Raw genomic sequence first — 18331 nt, 5'->3', positions numbered from 1 at the left:
CTAGAGCACCAATATGGGAGGCAACCAATTGATGCTTCTCTCCCTTCACTTCTCTTCCTCTCCTTCTAAGAACATTGAAAAGAATGCCCTTCAGTGAGGACAAAAAAAAAAAGTCAGGGTACACCCCACGTGGCTACTACCAACGCCACTCCGATGTCCAGCAGATAATGTACCTTCAGGGGAAGGGAGGCTGCTAAATGAATAATAATCGTTTGATCAACTCCCTGGGCGCTGAGAGTTGGGGTTTCGTGCTGGGACACGTGGGCTTGCTCGGTAAACAAAAGACGTGATTGACAGAACCGGCCGGAGCGGGAGGGCGGGGAGAGAACCGGTGGAGGGAGGAGTTTCAGAGGCAGAAAATGGCCCTTGAGTCTGCTGCCCTGGAGAGACAGAGGCGAGAACACTGAAGATAAGGAGACGGTGGCAGAGCAGAGACAAGGCGGAGAAGCCCACAGAGGCAACGCTGGGCTCCTGGGCACCCGGGGCACCCCCAGACTGCGGGGAGGGGCTGGGCCCCGGGCCCCCTGTGCAGGCCCGGGCTGGGCTCTCGGTTGCGTCTTGACTGAGGAGGTGAGGTTCCGTATGCTCACGACTTGGGCTTCCCCGTGTGCATGGCAGACATCAGTTTGTGCTCGGGCTCCCCACTCAGCGAGATTTACGGAGGCCCTAGCCTACGGCATATGGCAGAGTTTTTGTCATGTTTATTTTATGGCCAGAAAAGTAATATTTACCCTTTGTGAAAACCTAAGCAAAAAAAAATGAATAACGTATCATTTGCCCTGCCCGGGTACCCACAAGCCAAGGGTGCGGGTTCACCCCTTGTCAGGGCACATGCAAGAAACAGTGAATGGACGCATCCGTACGTGGACCAACGACCCCCCTCCTTTCTCCTCTCCCTTCCTCTCTCTAAAATCAGTAAATTAAAAATATAGATATCATTTAATCAGCAAGTATTTCCTGAGCCAGGACGCAGGTCGGGCCCTATCCTAAGGTTTGGCCATAGTCACAAACGGACACGATCCTTGCCCTCTAAAACTTTGTCATCCTGTGGGAGTAATTAAACCGTCCCCAAACTCCCCGTCATCACCCTACTCCCTGGTAAACACACAGTGTTTTCTGTGTAGTCTGCAAATCATTTTGTGGAGTTGACATCGTCTGTACAGCTTTATCACGCTCTGGTAGTTACATTATTCGTCTTCGATAAGAGCAGTTAGGGTTGCTGCCTGCTCCGTTATGAGACTAATTTTGGCACTTTTGACCAGGGTGGCAGAGGACCAGGCAGGGCTGGAAGGGGGGGGGCGAACGTGAGCCCCCTCTTTGCCACAGGGCCTCACAGCTGCGTGATCGCACGGATGCCTTTGCGAGGCAAAGCCTGTTCATTCCGACGTCCCGTCACAGTCCGGATGCCCACTCTGAGCAAGAGGGGCTTCTAAATACCGTTCATTTACCACAGCAAATTTCCATGAAAACCTGATTTTTCAGGAACAAACACAACCTGTTGAGAAACACTAGTAGTAAATACTGATTGTGAAACCAGGACGCTCCGGTTAAGGAGGAAAAGGTAGAAGAACTCAGACAGGGAGAGGAGGGGCAGAGGGGACGGAGGTTTTGGCTGCTCTGGAGGCTGGTGGGCGGTGGCGGTGGCTTGTTTCCTGCCACTGCAGCCCCAGGCGAACTTCTGAGTCTCCTTCTTCCTGCCTGGGGGGCCGCTGGCCGCTTTAAAGGGACATCAATGAGGACACAGTGTGCCTGCTGTGTCTGTGGGGAATGGGGCATTTGCATGTTGGAGAGCATTGAACATGGGTACAAAAAAATAGAGTTCGACAGATTTGTTTATTTTTGGCTCTTGTAAATCCCTCCATCCTTTATATGTCTTCAAACACCCTTTTTTTTTTAAAGTCCCATCGGGAGAAATGGGGGCACAGGGATGGTGACTTTGGTGACCCTGCTCACAAGGTAACAGAGGAATGTAAGAAGTAGCTCTCGCGTATGTCACTCTGATTTATGACGATGGCAGTGACAATGGCTGAAAGATGCAGGAGGGGACCCAACTACCCGGAGTTCCCTGGGAGGCGCTTTGTGCAGACTCCCTCTGATCCTCAGAAAGGAGCGCATCGAAGTGTCCCGGCGTCAGCTGCCCGCGGCGAGGCTTCTGCTGAAGGGTGGGCGTTTTCGTCCCAGTGTTTTCAGAAGGGTCCTTAATGACGTTTCGGTCTTACTGTCTCCTTTCTCCAGAGACCTCTCTGAATGTCCCTTGCAAGGTGAGCCATCGGTGTGAAGAGGCTGTATTTGCCCTCCCCCAACGTGCTGGTGGCCTTCAGGCATCTGCCCACAAAATATCCTCTCGCCCTCTCGTACTTAAAGACTAGTATCTCGGGGACAGCGACCTGAGGCTGTCTGGTTCAGCAGTTCCTTCACTGTATCCTTCATTTATCCAGCACCGGCATTGGCCGGGCTCGACCGTGTGTGACTTCGGCAGGGGACAGTACGGCGTGTGGGGAAACCTGGCAAGGATGTTGGGATGGGCGCCACAGGGAAGGACGCCCAGCCGGGCTCGGGCCAGCAAGGAGGGGAAGGGGCGCTGAGGGTGGAAACGCCAGGGATCGCGTAGCTGCACGTGGTGCGTGTTCCTGAGCCAGTAAACAGAATGTGCGCAGGGCCAGCAGTAGGCCAGGTCCGCGTGGGAAGCTTCTGGGAGTCCATCACCTTGTGGTCTAGCGCCATCTGAACCTCAGGTGTGCAGGGTGGACACAGGTGTGCATCTCTGCAGAGCCAGTTGGCACGCTGGGGAACCAGCTTTGCTACAGAAACACCCGCCAGCTGGTCTGACGTGGGCCAACCATGGGGGAAGCCTGGGTCCCCAGGCTTGTGGTTCAGGTGGAGCACAGCCTCTGAGTTAGTGCGCAGCGGCGGGGTGGCCGGGGTGCGTTCTGGAGACAGGCGACTCTGGTCCTGAGCCTGGCTCTCCCGCTTAAAGCATGACATTCAGAGAGTCAGTCCCCCACTCGGACCCTCTTTCCTCTGACCTGAGAATTGGGGACACCAAAGTGCCTAAACAATGACTGCGTGGCCCTAACGGAGGTACGTGAACAGCCGAGGGTGTTGCCTGGCCCACCGCCTCTGCCAGTGGCCCTCACAGCCTCACCGTTCAGGGACGTGTAGCCCGAGTGTCAAAGGAGAAAAGTAACCCCTCTGACTTGGATGAGAGCAAACCCTGCGTACCTGTCACACTGTGGAGAACAGGTTATTCTTAAAGAAAAAGACAATAATTCGGCAAGATCCTCTTTAATAAAACCAAACGAATGTGGCCTAAGAAACACATTTCACTTCAGCTCATGGAGGCAAGAGAAAGGAAGCACATTTTAACAGAACTAAACTGGGTCCCTCCCCGCTTTTTAAAAGAACACCACGCCCTAAACCCAAGAGCTCAGTTCTGCTTGGGAACTGCTTTCCGACGGGACCATTTCTAGAAGTTTCACCTTTTATTATCGACGCCTTCAGACCTCCCCTGCTCTTCCAACAAAGGGAGAGGACTGCTTCAGGGGAGAGGCGGTGTCTGCTGAGCGCGCGGCCAGACGGCCACGGGGCCCAGGGAATTTCTTTTCAGAGACGCGGTTCACGCTGCGCCCGTGCCAGGCAGAACCGAAAGCTCAAAGGGCTTCGCTAAATTTGGAAACCACGGCGTTCAAGTGGCTCTGAATCTGACAGTGTGAACTAGAAGTGAACCAGAATCGCGTATGAAAAGGGAGCTCTTCCGTTGCAACAGCAGCTAGGACAGGATGTCATTATCCTAAATTTAGGGAGGTCAGACGGAGGTCTCGGAGGAGTGAACTGAGGTCAACACAAAGAGTGAATGTGCTGATGTTCCAGAACAAAGAGTCACCCTCAGGGATACTCTCCAGGGCGTTCCACGTGAGTTACCAAGTAGAAACCCTGGAAATTCTAAAAAAAAATAGGAGGTAAAAATACAGCCGTGCTCCTCAGGTGTGTCTGCGGCGATGCGTCCGGTGTGAGTTCCCACGCCGATGCTCGGCGCCCGCCGGTCACGCGAAAATCGAGCTGTCCGCCCGGCTCCCCGGCTCCGAGAGGCAGCATCGGACCACGGCGTGTGGGCTGCTGCCTTTTTCACATTTTTGAAATTCTGCCTAAAGCCTTCAATTCTTGAGAGGGAGCATTGTGGTTTATTCGTAGAACACACCTTTGCCACATTCGTGCCCCCGCACCCAGGTCCCCCGATGAAATCTGTGAATTTCCCTTTCCCAGGGCAGAGATTTCAGGCTGAGCTGGGAAAGGTCAAACGAACTGCTAACACCCTCACGACGCCCTTAAAATGACGGTGGCACCTGTGTGTGTAAATGCAAATGAGGCAATTTTCAATTTTATTGCACAGGAAAATACAAGACGCGGAGTTGCTTAAGTTTTTCCAGCAGTGGAATGTTGGGGCTTTAAAAACCGTGGCCACACCGGATTCCTCTAATGCACAAGACACAAAGGCAAGGGGAGAGTCATGTATTTTCTGAGAGGGAGAAAACGGCCCATGTTTAAAAGTCACTTTCCGGTCCGAACCCCCGCTAAGAGAAATCATTTGGTTCACGGTGCGTCCCTTCCCTTTCACAGTAGCAGGGCCCGCAAGGACCCCCCCCGTGCCCAGGGTGGGCGGGCTACCGAGGCCAGAGCCTTGTTTGCTCGGTGTCCCCCGTGTCCTGCTGCCTCACTGGTAGAAACTCGATTTTAAAGTGATGGCTCTTTTTCCAAATGAGATTGTTTCTGTTGAGTTCAGTCTCTGATTTGGATAAAGAACGTGTCCGCTAAAGGTCACACGGCATCGAAAAGGTTTAGAACTCGCCTGCATCCCTGGAAGTAAAGATTAGACACTGAAACCAGTGCAGTTTTAGGCCAGAAAGGTTGAGTTTGGCCCACATCACGGGAAAGCCGAAACCCTAACCTTTCTGTCCCACATGGACCCCAGTCCCAGAAATAATTCGTCGCCACGGTCCATCAACACGAACACATTAGTTTGGATCACGAATTTGAACTGGAGACAGGCCCACATCTCTGGCTTTCTCTGGTGATCACTTCTCTCTCAGTTTATCCTCCCGTATTTGAACTTGGCACAAAGAACCCAAATTAAACCATACCGATAATAGGAAGTAATGGCAGATAATTTTTTATCGCTTTCCTTTGGGTAAAAACATTTCATTTTAGGATTTAGAAAGTATGGTGACATTTTCATTACCACAAATATAATCCCTTTTCCTTCTAAGGACTTAGAATACGCAGATCATCAAAGTGACGGTAATATGTCCAGAGGCAAGTGACACTGATCTAATCGGAGCGGTGCGATTTTATTTATGGCTGTCCTTTGATTTTTGTGCATTCGGTGCATCCGTCAGGGCCCGTCAGGGCAGGCACGCCACACCCTGATCTGAACAGCAAGCCTTTGCTATGAAGAATTCTGACCCGCGAGGGGTTTGGGGGAGTGAGAGCTCGTCGTGGGCCGTGAAGGGAGTCGAGAGAACCCAGCAGGGGCAGGCGGGAGGGGCAGCCACTGCCGTGGGCTGAAGAAGAGTGGGCACTCCGTGACACAGGTGAGGGGCAGGGGACAGTGGTGGCTCCTGTCCACTTGGAGATCCAGGGCCAGAAGGAGGACAGGTGTCGAAGCAGGAGGTTTGCTGAGGGACCGAGTGACGGAGTCTCACCTCACTTCCCCGACCATCCCTGTCGGCCTCCACTGCTCAGTCTTCCTTTCCTTCTGCATTGCTGTAGACTCTGCTTCATTCCGTTCGCTGCTCTCTCCCCGGGGGGCTGTGTGCTGTGGCCCTGGAGCCCAGGAAAATAACACGGGAAAGAGCTGAGTGGCATTTCCAAGAGTTCAGGAGAGTGAATCTCTAATTTTCCCCGCGTCTAAGGCGGAGATGAGCCTGTTGGCATCACTCAGCGCACAACTGTTGAACAAGTAAATGAAAATGTGTGCTGAGGAGACAACATAATGCGTAAAAACCACATATTTAGAAGTATGCAAATTTTGAAAATTGGGACACTTGCGATCACAGGACATGGAAGGATGAGCTCCAGGGAGATAAGCTGAGTCACTCGGGATGGGAGCTGGGCCACACTGTGTATGCTTCTAAAGGGCGCTTCACTTCAGTCCGGAATCCTGTGCTTTGTCAACCAATCAGAAAGGAGGGATGAAAAAGCCAACTTCAGATCTATTAGGTTTAAGCTACGTGATCCTATACTCTCCCTGGGGAAGATAAGCTTCACCAAAATAGTGGCGCAAGTAAAAATAAAAGGTAGATACTAGAATCTTTTTCTATTTTATTTTGATAGAATTTTATTTTTATTTTCTCTTTCGTCAGTCTCCTGATTACTGAGTAAAAATATACATTATTGCGGTCGATGGCCTTCTCTGATGTCACATGGAAATGCACACTTGTGCACCACAAAACCACACCCTCACCTTTCCTCTCTCCCTCCTCTCCATAAAATTATATCGCAAATCGCAATTTCACAATTTTCACTTAAATTACACTTTAGTGTTCCCTTTTCATTCCTTTGAAGATCACTGCTCTTTGTTATAATCTTGAGTTATTGATTTCCTTTTAAACTCAAAAGCATATTAGCTTGATTCTTTTCAAGAATGGAAAGCGCGAACGGTTTTTAATGAGAGCGACTGGGTGGAGAAGGAGGTGTCCCATCCCAGAAGACACCAGGGGCTGGTGCCGGACACACGACCACCGGCCCTTGACCCCCAGCCGGTCCAGACCACCAGGCCCCTTACTCATGGGTCACGGTCACACATCTCCATTCTGGGTGTGAACGACTGCTTTCTCGTCTCGAAAGGGGACAGTCCTTTCACAGATCCAGCGGTCCCCACGCCCATCTCCAGGCCTCTCATCTCTTCTCCACCTTACTCTGGCTGCTCCGCACCGAAGACCCCGGGACCCGGATCTGACGGGCCATTGTTGTCCCAGGTGCGCGGGCCTCTTCCCAGGAGCGCTTGGACGAGCTGCGCCCTGGACCGCAGGACGTCCCTTACTGCTGACCGAGCAGCCGTTTTTCCTGGGGGGGCGACACCCCGTGACTTGTTCAATGATGCCCTTCTGCGCGTGGTGAATGCACACCGACCAGGTGCCCGGGAGTTGCCAGTTGGCTTTTACACAAAATGCTTAAACCCTGTTGAGCGTGTGAGCCAATTCCCGTGAACCGTCTTTCAAAGGTGGGGCCACGGTGTTCCGACCACCCAAGCGTCTGGTGCTTTGTTTGCTAGAAGCCTGTGCCCAGCAGACGGTGGTTTCGGGTTACCAACGGCCTACAAAAGTATTCTAAAACTAATTATTTTTAACAATTGATTCAGAAATAATTAGGAAAAGTCTAGTTAAAATGTCCCAAATATGTTAGAATGAAAAACGAAGTACTTGCAAAAAATTCAGTGTCGTCGGTGGTATTTAGTGGGCTTTTTATTCTCGGGATGACCCGCTGCGTTAGGCAGGGACTACGGGAGGGAGAGTATCTAGTTTGAAGCTTGAGATCCTTATATTTCAACGCCGGGATGATTTTTCTCAGCCCTCACCCTTTTTCGTTCTGTTTTTCTAACTCTGTTAAGCTTTCTCTGCAGTTCAGGAAGGATAGTGATGTACAAATAAGGAAATGGCTGGATTTCTTTTTCTTTTCACTCATTCTTCTTCTCCTGCAGTGACTTCCCCCTTGGCTGAATAAATCAACCCTCAGGTTGGAGTGGGAATTCTTCTCCAGATAGTGCACTTGGCCTTGTGGTGACAGACACAAGGCCAGTAGGAGGAAACTGAGCATTTTCCGGTGCATTTGAAAACAGCTGTAATTAAAGTACGGTTGGCGTGTGGCGTGATGTTAATTTCAGGAGGACCATGTCCTTGTTGGACATTTGTACACCCGATGGGTCGATCGCTGCATAGTAACCAGGCGTCCCCACGCGGAGTTATTGGGATCGAAGGACCACGTGCCAGCGCTGTGTCCGTGGCTCGTCAAGCATCCTCCCTCCGTGACTGTGTCAAGTACATGGCCTGCCGCTGCCCGAGACTCACTCTGCGGATGGAACATGCTCGTTACCGGGGAGGAGAGGAGTTTTCACTGCGCTCACTTCAAAATCTTGTCTCTCAAACCAGGGGGAACAAAGCCCATGGTGGCAGGCCAGTGCTGAGAGGGGAAATGGAATGTGCTGGCAATGTGACTTTCAAAAACTAGGAGGTGACCACGGAATTCTAGAGGACACGGAACTCGGCCATTCCCGAAGCGAGTTCCACTACCCCGCCAGATATGAATAAACCGGGACAACGCTTTCGGAAACACCAGATTGCAAACTATTTGAGATGGAAAAGCATTTGCATTCCAGAAATTAAGGGGTTGCGTAGCCAGTAAATAATATCAATATAAACCATCGATCGATGACCACTTAAAACATTCCTGCGACCATTTTCCCTATTTTATAAACATCTACACTGCGTACCATCTGCTGACTTATTTTAATTCATAAAAAGACTATATTTAAATCCAAATGGAAGTGGCAGCATCGGAACAAAAGAGAGCAGGAGAAGAAAGCGAATAAATTTCAGATATGACTTCTGAAGGCAGACAATGTAAAGGCTGTAATTTACTTGAAGCACAGAACTCTTAAACACAGTAATCACAGGACATCTGCTGGGAGCATAGCGCTGCTATTGGAGAACGTTAATTGTCCTGTAATATTTCCTGGTACCCCCAAAATATGCCTCGTCGCTAATGCTCCATTCACATTTCAGAGCCATTATTAGCTACTAATTCAGACAATCAAGAGAAAGACAACGAATGGGTGACCTTTTCAGCAATGTCAGTGCATTCCTGAGACGGGGACTCGCCCTCCAAGGTCAAGCACGTGCAAACAAGGGGAAAGTTCCTGGCGTAAGCCGAGTGAGGTGCCTTCTTGGCATTCTTAGGAGGCTGAGAAAACCCAGCCATCCAGCCTGCTTTCTGTATAAAAAATAAAAAAGTCTCTCTGTAATGAACAGAGACAATTCAGTCATGGACAGTCGTGTATACGTTCAAAACAGTTATTTCTCTTTTACTCCAACCTGTGAGAACGTTTAAGAATCTCATCGATCTGGAGCCAGAAAAAACAGTCACTTCTCACGGCAAAAGGGTGGGAGCTGAGCTGACGGCTCCTGAGGGGGCCCCTTTCCAAAATATTTTCAACCCTGTCTGCCAAGCTAACGCCCCCTCCTCCTTTCCGCCTCTCCATTTCTCAAGAACTTTGAATTTTTAAAGAAATGTGGTGCTCTTGGCCTTTTGTAATGTGGAATGCATTAAGAGAAAGCCCATAAATAAATTCTCACATGTTCTTGTGAGAAAGAAAGCAGACTCCTCGAACTGACCTCGCCAACGGAGGGGCGAGGCAGCCCACCCGTCTGGGGAACAGAGCAGTGGAAGCCATGAGTGTCATTGTGACTGCGACACTCATCCTGTGCTTCTGGGATATGAGGGGAAGGTTCTCTCTGGGGTGGTCCCATTGCCAAGTTGGGGAGGGCTGAAGACAAATGGGTCGGGCCGGATGGGCGCCTGGTTCTCCGTGGGCGAGCATTTTCCCGTCTGCAAGTCTCCAGCGAAGGAAGGGGAAATGCACACTGATTTCATATCAAGCCTCTGGAAGGAAAAGCAATTCCCTGGGTGACGAGACACCTCAGGAAATAAGAGCCACCATGTTGTAGAAATGATCAAGGTGCTTCACCCACCTAAAATAACTTCCACGTACAGAAGCTTCAGAGTCTCCTTGGTTTGAAACTTCTTTCTTCTTAAGGATTTCAGTGCAGCTGAAAGTGATGATATGACCATTGCACGCACTGGGTACATTCATTTTCCGTGGTGTAATATTCTTTCATCAGCCCGTGTAAAGCCAACACATTTCTAAAGTTTCTCTACCGCTTTTTTTTTCCCCACGTAAGAAAGCCCCAAACTATGTTGTGTAAGCAATCCTTTGTACACGTTTAGTTCAAGTTTTTAATTTTAACTATTTCGTCTTCACCCAAAGTAAAATAGAATTCACCCCCAAAATCCTCACATCACCCCGTGTTGTTTCCCTGCAGTTTGCACGGCTCTCGGGGGCTCTTCGCGCAGAAGCAGAGAAGCTCACGTTAGAGGCCGTGTGGGATTGCAGGCATAAAAACCTCAGCGAGCGCAAGAGGGACAAGGACGAGACCCGGTCTGCCCGCGCCGCAGAGCCGTGGGAAGTCGGGGCGGACGGGCAGAGGAAGCGGCCCAGAGCGCTCGCTCCCCAGCCCTTGATTGAGGCACCTAGACCGAACAGCAAAAATATAAAAAACAAAAAATAAAAATGAAAAAGGGATGGTCCGAGCCAGCCTCAGATAACAACTTCCTACCGGGAGATTCCCGGGCCCTGAGAAGGTTCCAGGGTCTCTGGGCAAAGCTCCTTACAGAACAGACTTGGAAAATAACGATCGATTATCTACAGATTGGATCCTCGCTGGGGGCTTTTCATAAACGAGGGTCCCTAGGAAGACTTTGCAATGCAGTTCGAGGGACAAAGGAAGGACCTAATATACCTTGAGTCCCTTTACCACGGGGATGGGAGGACACCCTCTGTGTCAGACACGCCCCACACGGGACGCATTGGCACCCGTCTCCTCAGAAAGCCCCACACGCAGCTGGGGGCTGCCCTTACGACCACCCAGAGCCTTCTGCAGCCCAGAGCACGGACCAGGGGCCGTTCTCCAGGTCTCTGTCCCCATGGGGTGGCTCCAGGCAAACGGCTTCCCTGAACACAAATGCCCTCAGTCCGTAGCATCGTGTGGTTCGCGGTCCTTCACCTGTCACGCTGATCCACACTTGTACACGTCACACGTGCATTCCCATTGTCACCGCTCCACAGAGGACACACGCTGGCGCAGCGAAGCTGAGTGTTCCGGTTAAAACCGGCGGTAAAAACGGCCTTAAATGTCATGCAGAGGGCAAGGCCTGCTCCCAGTGGACAGCCCAGAGTTGCCTCGGCTCCGACAATGGGCGGGATCCGGCCACGTCGGGGCGTCTGCCTTCCAAGTGACAGACAGCAGGGCACGGGGTGGGTCAGACACCCGGTTCCCAGAGCGCAAGGCGTGCGTGTGAGAGTGAGGGGCGTGCGTTCGAGGGGCAGGAGCCCCTGCTCCTCGTTTCCCCTGGAATTACTGTCCACCCGTGAGCACGACTCACGAGGGTCCAGTGAGCACCTTTTCATTGCCGAGTCGGATTTGTGGGCCTCTCCCACTGTCCCCATCTCCGGGCATCACCACATTGACGCACACACGCCCTGAGAGACGCAGCAGAATGACTGGAAGCACAGGTCTGGGGGGCCCGTGCTGCCTGGGGTTCAAACTCCGCTCTCTCTAGACCCCTGGCCCTGAGCTGCTTGCTCACTTCACAGTCCTGCGTCCCCCGGACTGGGCTTGTCCTGCCGCCTCCGTCACACACCGGGTGGGAGATGCAACTCTAGCATTTGTAAAGTATTTAGAACAGCATCTGGCTCATGATCACAGGTCTTAAAGTATTTTAAGGACTCCATGGATGGAGAAGACCACCTGGAGCTGCTCAGTGGGTTCGGAACCGGTGTTCTCCTCATTTCGGGGGGGCTCTGAGTGAGCCCCGCCCTCTGTAATGAGGCATCGAGAATGGGGAGTAGGCATGGGGTTCAGACCACACCTGTGTGGAATCCACCTGACTTTGGAACCGACCAAACTCGCATATGCTTGCAATTTGATTTCCATTTGCTCTTGGCAAAACACCCATTTCCCCCCATGACCAGAAAGACTCCGAAGAGATAACTGGATGTCCAGTAACCGTCTCTTGCAAATAGTGCTCCGATGCAAGGAAGGTAAATGAACCAGGCTCGCAGTGATTAAATCTCTCTGAAACACGCACAGAGAAAAACCCTGGGAAGAGCGAACAAAGGGGCCGTGGAAACCCAGGTCCAGCCGAACCCTTAAACATCACTCCCCAAGCTCCCGAAATACCCTGGGCCTGTTCACATGGGCGCGTTGTGGAGCCCGGCAGGCCTTCAGCACTTCAGGGACGTTGAAATACGTTTACAGGCCGTTGGCTTTCACCCGATTTTATTAAAAGAAGAAACCCTGAGTGGGTTTATTTTCATATTTGCATAATGAAAGTATTAATATCCATCTAAAGGTCAGTCCTGGACGTGCTTCTGCCCAATTTAAATGACGTTTGTGTGCTGGGCATTCAATATCCCCAGTGTGTTTTCTGACAGTGGAATTAAAATGTCTGTTATTCTGAACTTGGCCCTTGTTCGGAAACGACCTGAAGTTCAGTGCAGAGATTTTAGGGTGTGACTATTTCAGGAAATAAATGAATGCGTTGACCCACAGCCTGTATTCCACGTTACCTGGAAAATCACCTGCCACAAGCCACGGAGCGTATTTTTCTTAATAAATAGTCATGTGATGTCATGATGTTAATTGTAAGGACATGAAGTCGGGGGTGAGGGGACCCTTCCTTCAGGGGAGGCAAAATCCCCGGAAGGGACTTTATAGTCTTTTCCATTTTGAGTTTTTTAGTAAATAAACTAACATGGTTTGAAGGAAACCCCACCTGCGCACCTGCAGCGTCGAGAGCCCCTTCTCGGCAGCCGTGTTTTTTGGCTGAAGCGTGGGCTCCAGTTTGCTGGCCCCGCCCCTGCTTTCCCTGCATTTTAGTTCTGATTCTCAGCCCGGCTCAGACGAGATTCGTTCCTGCTGTTCTTTTTTCCATAAACGATCCCACGAACTCTACATGGTTATAGGTTACGTCTGTTTAGGCAAATCTGGTGGGACTGAAGAGCTGGCCTGTACAACACGGCCCTTGTGATTTATTTAGCCTACGCAATTCTGTTCCAATCATTGCCACTGAAAAATTTAAAGTAAAAATAATATGAACCAAGGCTAATACTGGATAAGTGAACCTATTTAAAGGAGGAAGGGCTGCAGAGAAAACACAATTTCAAGCAAAATTACCATTTTGTGCCAGGACCCATTACTGCCAAATAGTCCACATCTGACCCAACTTCAGTAGTGCATGATGGCAGAAAAAATAAATCCTTGTGAGATCATTTTACTGGATATTTACTTACAAAATGAAAACACACTTCCATCTGTTAATTATGTTATTCAAGTAAAGCATTTGGAATTACTCAAATTGTATTGTTTTTTCCAACAAGTAGGGTTTTTCTTTGATCCCACATCTTAAACTAGACCTGTAGGAATTTCATGATGCTTTTGAGAATAAGTCTCACGAAGCTCATTCTCCAAGTGCAATCTGCTTGCATCGTAGGGACTTCAGGTTTCTGTTCTTTCTCATCGGGGACCCAAGGTGGCCAGGGGGCCAGTGCGTAGGCTGAGGTGGCCCTGGGCCCAGGGGCTCGCTGCCAGAAACGTGGACAGCGGTGAGCAGACCCCTGGTCAGTGTGAGAACTCGGACCGGCAGAAAGAACTCGGTGGAGTCAGAGAGGCGTGCCCTGGGCTCCGGTGCCAGCTCTCCAGGTTCCTTCTTCACCCCTACTGCGGAGTCTTAGGAATAATTGTCACGTTAAGTCTGAGGCTTAGAGGAAAACTCGTTGGGCAGCTCTGTATCGAAAGGAAGTCTACAAGCATCTGCCGGGAGAAACAAGGCCGCAGGAGGCTGCCTGGGCCTCTGATGGGCTCAGGAGCCCTGTGGTCCGGTCGCCACGGAGAGAGAAGTGAACTCAGCAGCTCCGACCACACAGCCGTGCTGAGAGAGCGACCTGGATGACGGGGGGTGAGCAAGGAGCCAGGCTCGTCTGGCAGCGGAACCCCGCCAAGCCGTGACAGACTCTCCACGCAGATGGGTGGATGTAAACATCTTTGTGAAGAAAGTGTCTAAAAGCAATTACTTACAACCTCTCAAACAATGTCAGAATTATTCCCTAATTATAGCACATTGGCAGGGGCAAATCTTATAAGCTATTATTGATGCAGAAATTCAGAAAGCACTGGAAAAAAAAAGCACTGAATTTTTATCATGGGATAAATTTGCTCCATGTGCTGGAGGGAAAGATGAACTCTCCCCAGATTATGAAAGTATGCAAAAAATTGCATACTGTGTGTGCTTGCCTTTTGTTTTTCTGAAGTTAGTTACTATTGGTTTAGTGTTTTGCACACTTCTGTCCATCTGTATTTACTTTGATAAATATCTATTCAGTAGACAGTCTGTGCCGACCACGTGTGAGGTACGAGGAATGACAATCACTAATGTCTGCTCCCGAGAAGCGCTCGGTGTGTTCAACACGGACAGATCATGAGCCCGCACAGGGTTACTGTGATGTGCTGGAGACACAGAGATTTCCGAACGAAACGTTGTGGGGACACGAAGGAGGAAGCCATCCTGGTTGGACAAGAGGGAAAGGACCTTCAAGCACACGGAGAAGAGCTGGGGAGTGGACACTGAGGAATGGAGAATGGGTTACGTGTTCTAGAAAGGATTTCAGTGAAAAAGACCTGAGCAATTCTTTGGCTCACTTGTTCTGTGTTCAAGATGGAGACCCCAAGACTGGGTGCTGCTCAGAGATGGACAGAAAGGCCAAGGGCGGTCAATCCAGGGACCTTGGTTTCCAGACTCCTGGACTCTTCCCTTCACACTGGACTCTGTCCCCAAATCCGTGTCCCTCTTCTCAGGTCTCACCCCCATGTCCAACTCAGGCCCCTTATCATACGTTCATTATTGAACAGGAAATACTTCAAAATCTCTGTTTACAGGTGACAATGATTAAAGCCAAAATCTAGAAGGGATATTCTTCGTTCTTCTTTCAAGATACCCCATCTATTTACTTCACCCACGAGGAGTTGCGAAATTGTTTATCTGGACACCAGTTACCTGGGCGCAGAGCACGGTGTCAGACAACTGACCTACTTATGGACTGGCAGAAACCCTTAACTGACTGGTGTTACCTATTATTGAAAACGTTCCTTGAAACCCATGCGTATCTGATGCCTGCTTTCTACAATCTGGCAACTCTGAATGGGGCCTTTTGCCATTCGGTCAGAAGTGTCAGTCGCCAAAGCACTAGAGGTGAGCCCCGAATGGGAATGTTTGGGGTGGGAGTGTCCGCTTGATCACCCATGTGGCGGTCTGTGCTGAGGTGCATGGTCCCGACTTAAAGAGCGGAGCTGGGGAACAGGTCTTCCCTTGGTGGCCAGATTCCGACGTTCAAATTCTTCTGCTCCCCGAGGTTCTCTTGGCGGAGAGTCCGTTAGTTCTCAACTCTATAGAAAACTGCCTTTGGTGTGTTCGTGGGCCTCCATGTACTTCAAGCAGACGCTTGCCTTTGGATGTGCCGCCTCCCATCCCAGCAGACAGCGGCCTCGGCGCCGGGTGTGGAATGTGGCCCGGCTGGCGGGTCAAATGAGCAGAACATTGCGGTCGTTGAGATTTAGTGTTTTTCCTGTAACAAACAGATAACCACTGCAAGCTGGAATTGGAAGTTTATGAGCCAGTTGACTGCATTGTCGATCAAACGTGTACAAACATAAGGTTTTAACAGATTCACAGAATGGAGCGAAATGGCTTTGCACATTACTTGGGCCATTCGAAATAGTGGCATTAGTCTGGCCATATGGTGATCAAATGGCCGTTATTAGCTGCTCATTAATTAGCTGATATAGTGGCATAAACAAGCGCCCACAGGTCGATCTGGGTGAGCTGCAGAGACTGCCCTTCCTTATTACATGGTCCCCACTGTCTTCCTGAAGAAGCCAGTGAATACGCTTTTCACACACCTGATTTCATTAGTGCTGTGAACCCACCTGGTCTATTAATTAAATGCCGATACAGTTATTAATATCAGTGGAGGCACTTTAACCTACGCTGCCCATGTAATGAATACTGCTGTCGTTTGAAGGTAAGCTGAAATGCTTATCTCAGACCACAGAAACTGTCGAATCTTACAGGTGCTTCTCTGGGTTGGCATAAGATGTGATTTCTATTTTTTCCTTTTAATCATTAACAAAAAATGGTTTAGCCTTTTTAACAAGGATTCTGACAGCGCATCAAAACACCGGTTGCCGCCCCCCTTCATTCTGGCGCATTGGTTCGGGTTAAATGTTCACCTTGACATGTGAAATGTTAGGGAATCCGATGGGACGTGAAATTTAGTGTCTTTTATATGGAGAGTTTTGTGCACATTGGAACAAAAGAGAGCAATCATTCATACTTCCTGCGGAATTATTCCTTCTAGGACGGTCACCACACTGACCGATTTTCCCCTTCAGGGAAGCGAGGTGGCGAGGAGAGGGCGTCGCCGTATCCTGGTCCCAGGGCAAAAGCGATCACTCAACTGCTCCCTTTGTCCCCCAGTTTGAAAAATAGTGTGCGGGGATGTCTGTCAGCTCCGTGTGTGGGAGAACACAAATTATATTTACTAACCTTTCTTCCCACCCCCCTTCCGAATGAGGCCTTCCGTGGTTTGTTATTTGAGGACGGCGGCCGTTCCAGTGCAAAGAGAAATCCTCTTTTGCCCTTGAACTCCCTGAGACCCACCTCAGAGCCCCTCCTGGACAGGTCAGAATGTAAATGTTTTGGAACCAAACAGACAAGCCTAGACGATCCAGCATTTTATCCAGAGCCCAGGTCTCCACACACGTGGACAGAGGGTCTCCTTCCACTGGGCAGGCGGGGTACAGCGTTGGAGAGAGATTCCAGTTTCTCAGTGTTTTTGCCTTTGGTTTGTTCCATCGGGAGAGGAAGCGGAGAAAGCAGCTGTTACCTTTGCTTTCCTGTGAGTGTATCGGCCCAACGCCCGCCCTGCGTGGGCTGCGGACCATAACGCAGCAGATGCATGGAAGAGTCTCTGGGCCGGACTGGGCTCTCGAGGAACCGGCACTTCCTTGCAGAGAAACTCGTGCGTGATATACCCATTGATGCTCATCACTCGTGTGTGTGCTCACAGGCCGAGCTCTAAATATGTTCTTATCATGCAGACATAGAAGTACAGGCAGTCTCATAATGCTGATATATAAAGACATATCCCAGTATTCTCTCCAGCTTAATAATTTTACTTCTTTAGGTATGAAAACGTAAGGAGTGTAGATGTACCAACCAAGCTTTAAATCTGACTAAAGAAACTTTGGGGGCTCCCTCGTCCATTTGGAGCCGACTTAATGGTCTCTCCCCATGGAGAGTCAGTCCCTGTGGGCAGGGCAAGGGGACTCTGAAACGGTGACCACGCTGGACCGTGCGAACACCGCACAGTGTTCTGTGACGGATTTCAGGGGCATGGTCTTCAGCCGGTTACTCTCCAGACAAAGGAGGAAGAAGAGGCCTGTGAGACATGAGACAAAAACAGAGAAGGGGAGAACGGTCACCGTGAACGCCCTGTTTCCAGATGACCTCTTCAGGCTCCAATGTCCACGCTCGAACTTCGCACCTGCATGATGGCACGTCAGGGAAAGGGGGGTTTTGCGGGGGGAGGGAGGCTTTTATAAGTCGTCCTCTCAGGGCTCAGAACCCCCACGCCACCAGCATCACAGAAACATCCTTCTCCATCACTCACTTCGTTTTAGTCCCAATGTTAAGCTCGGAATGCAAACTTTTGTCCTGGCTGGGAGCCTGTTTCCCCACTGCTGGCGACCACCCTAGACTGCTCCCATTAACCTATAACAGAGGACAGTTATCATCGCGGACACCCACGTGGCTGATCCTCGATGCCAATGCTGATGAGGGTCTCCGCACACACACACATATATGAATCTCATCTCTGCCCAGATGCAATGAATTTCATCAGCCCTTTTGCTGTTGCCCGTGTCCTGTGTGTCCTGTGGACCTGCCACGAGGGAAAACACTGAGACCTCTCTCTTCAGACCGGCGCTTGTATTTGAAAGGTTTAGAATCAGGAAACACCCCAATGGCCTTGGAAGTACGTCGAGAACAGGCAGGAATGACTTATGTAATTAATTTTTAATAAATGCATGTTGAAAGTAAATACGAATCAATTAACTTTAGTCTGCCGCGCGTCCCACGCACTGGGTGTTTCTGCTTCAATGAGGCCTCTCGAACTGAAGTCCGAGCACCACAGCGGGCCCGCCTCTTCCGTCCACGAGCTCCTCTCTGGGTGATGGGATGGCAAACGGACACTCTCTGAGAATTGGGTATGATTTGGGGGTGAACGTGCAGGATTCATAAATTAAGGAAGGTCTTAAATTTTATATAACAAACTGTAGCTATATAGCTGCATATGTATACATATATATGTGTGTGTATGTGCGTGTATATGCAGTGATATGGCTACAGTTTTAAACTGGAAAGTAGATTTTAAAATCACGTTGCG

Source organism: Artibeus jamaicensis, unplaced genomic scaffold (genome assembly GCF_021234435.1).
Source record: "Artibeus jamaicensis isolate MK-2021 breed Jamaican fruit bat unplaced genomic scaffold, CSHL_Jam_final scaffold_754, whole genome shotgun sequence".
NCBI classification, from domain to species: Eukaryota; Metazoa; Chordata; class Mammalia; order Chiroptera; family Phyllostomidae; genus Artibeus; species Artibeus jamaicensis.
The sequence above is the reverse complement of the archived record's forward strand: the minus strand, read 5'-3'. Positions refer to the sequence as shown.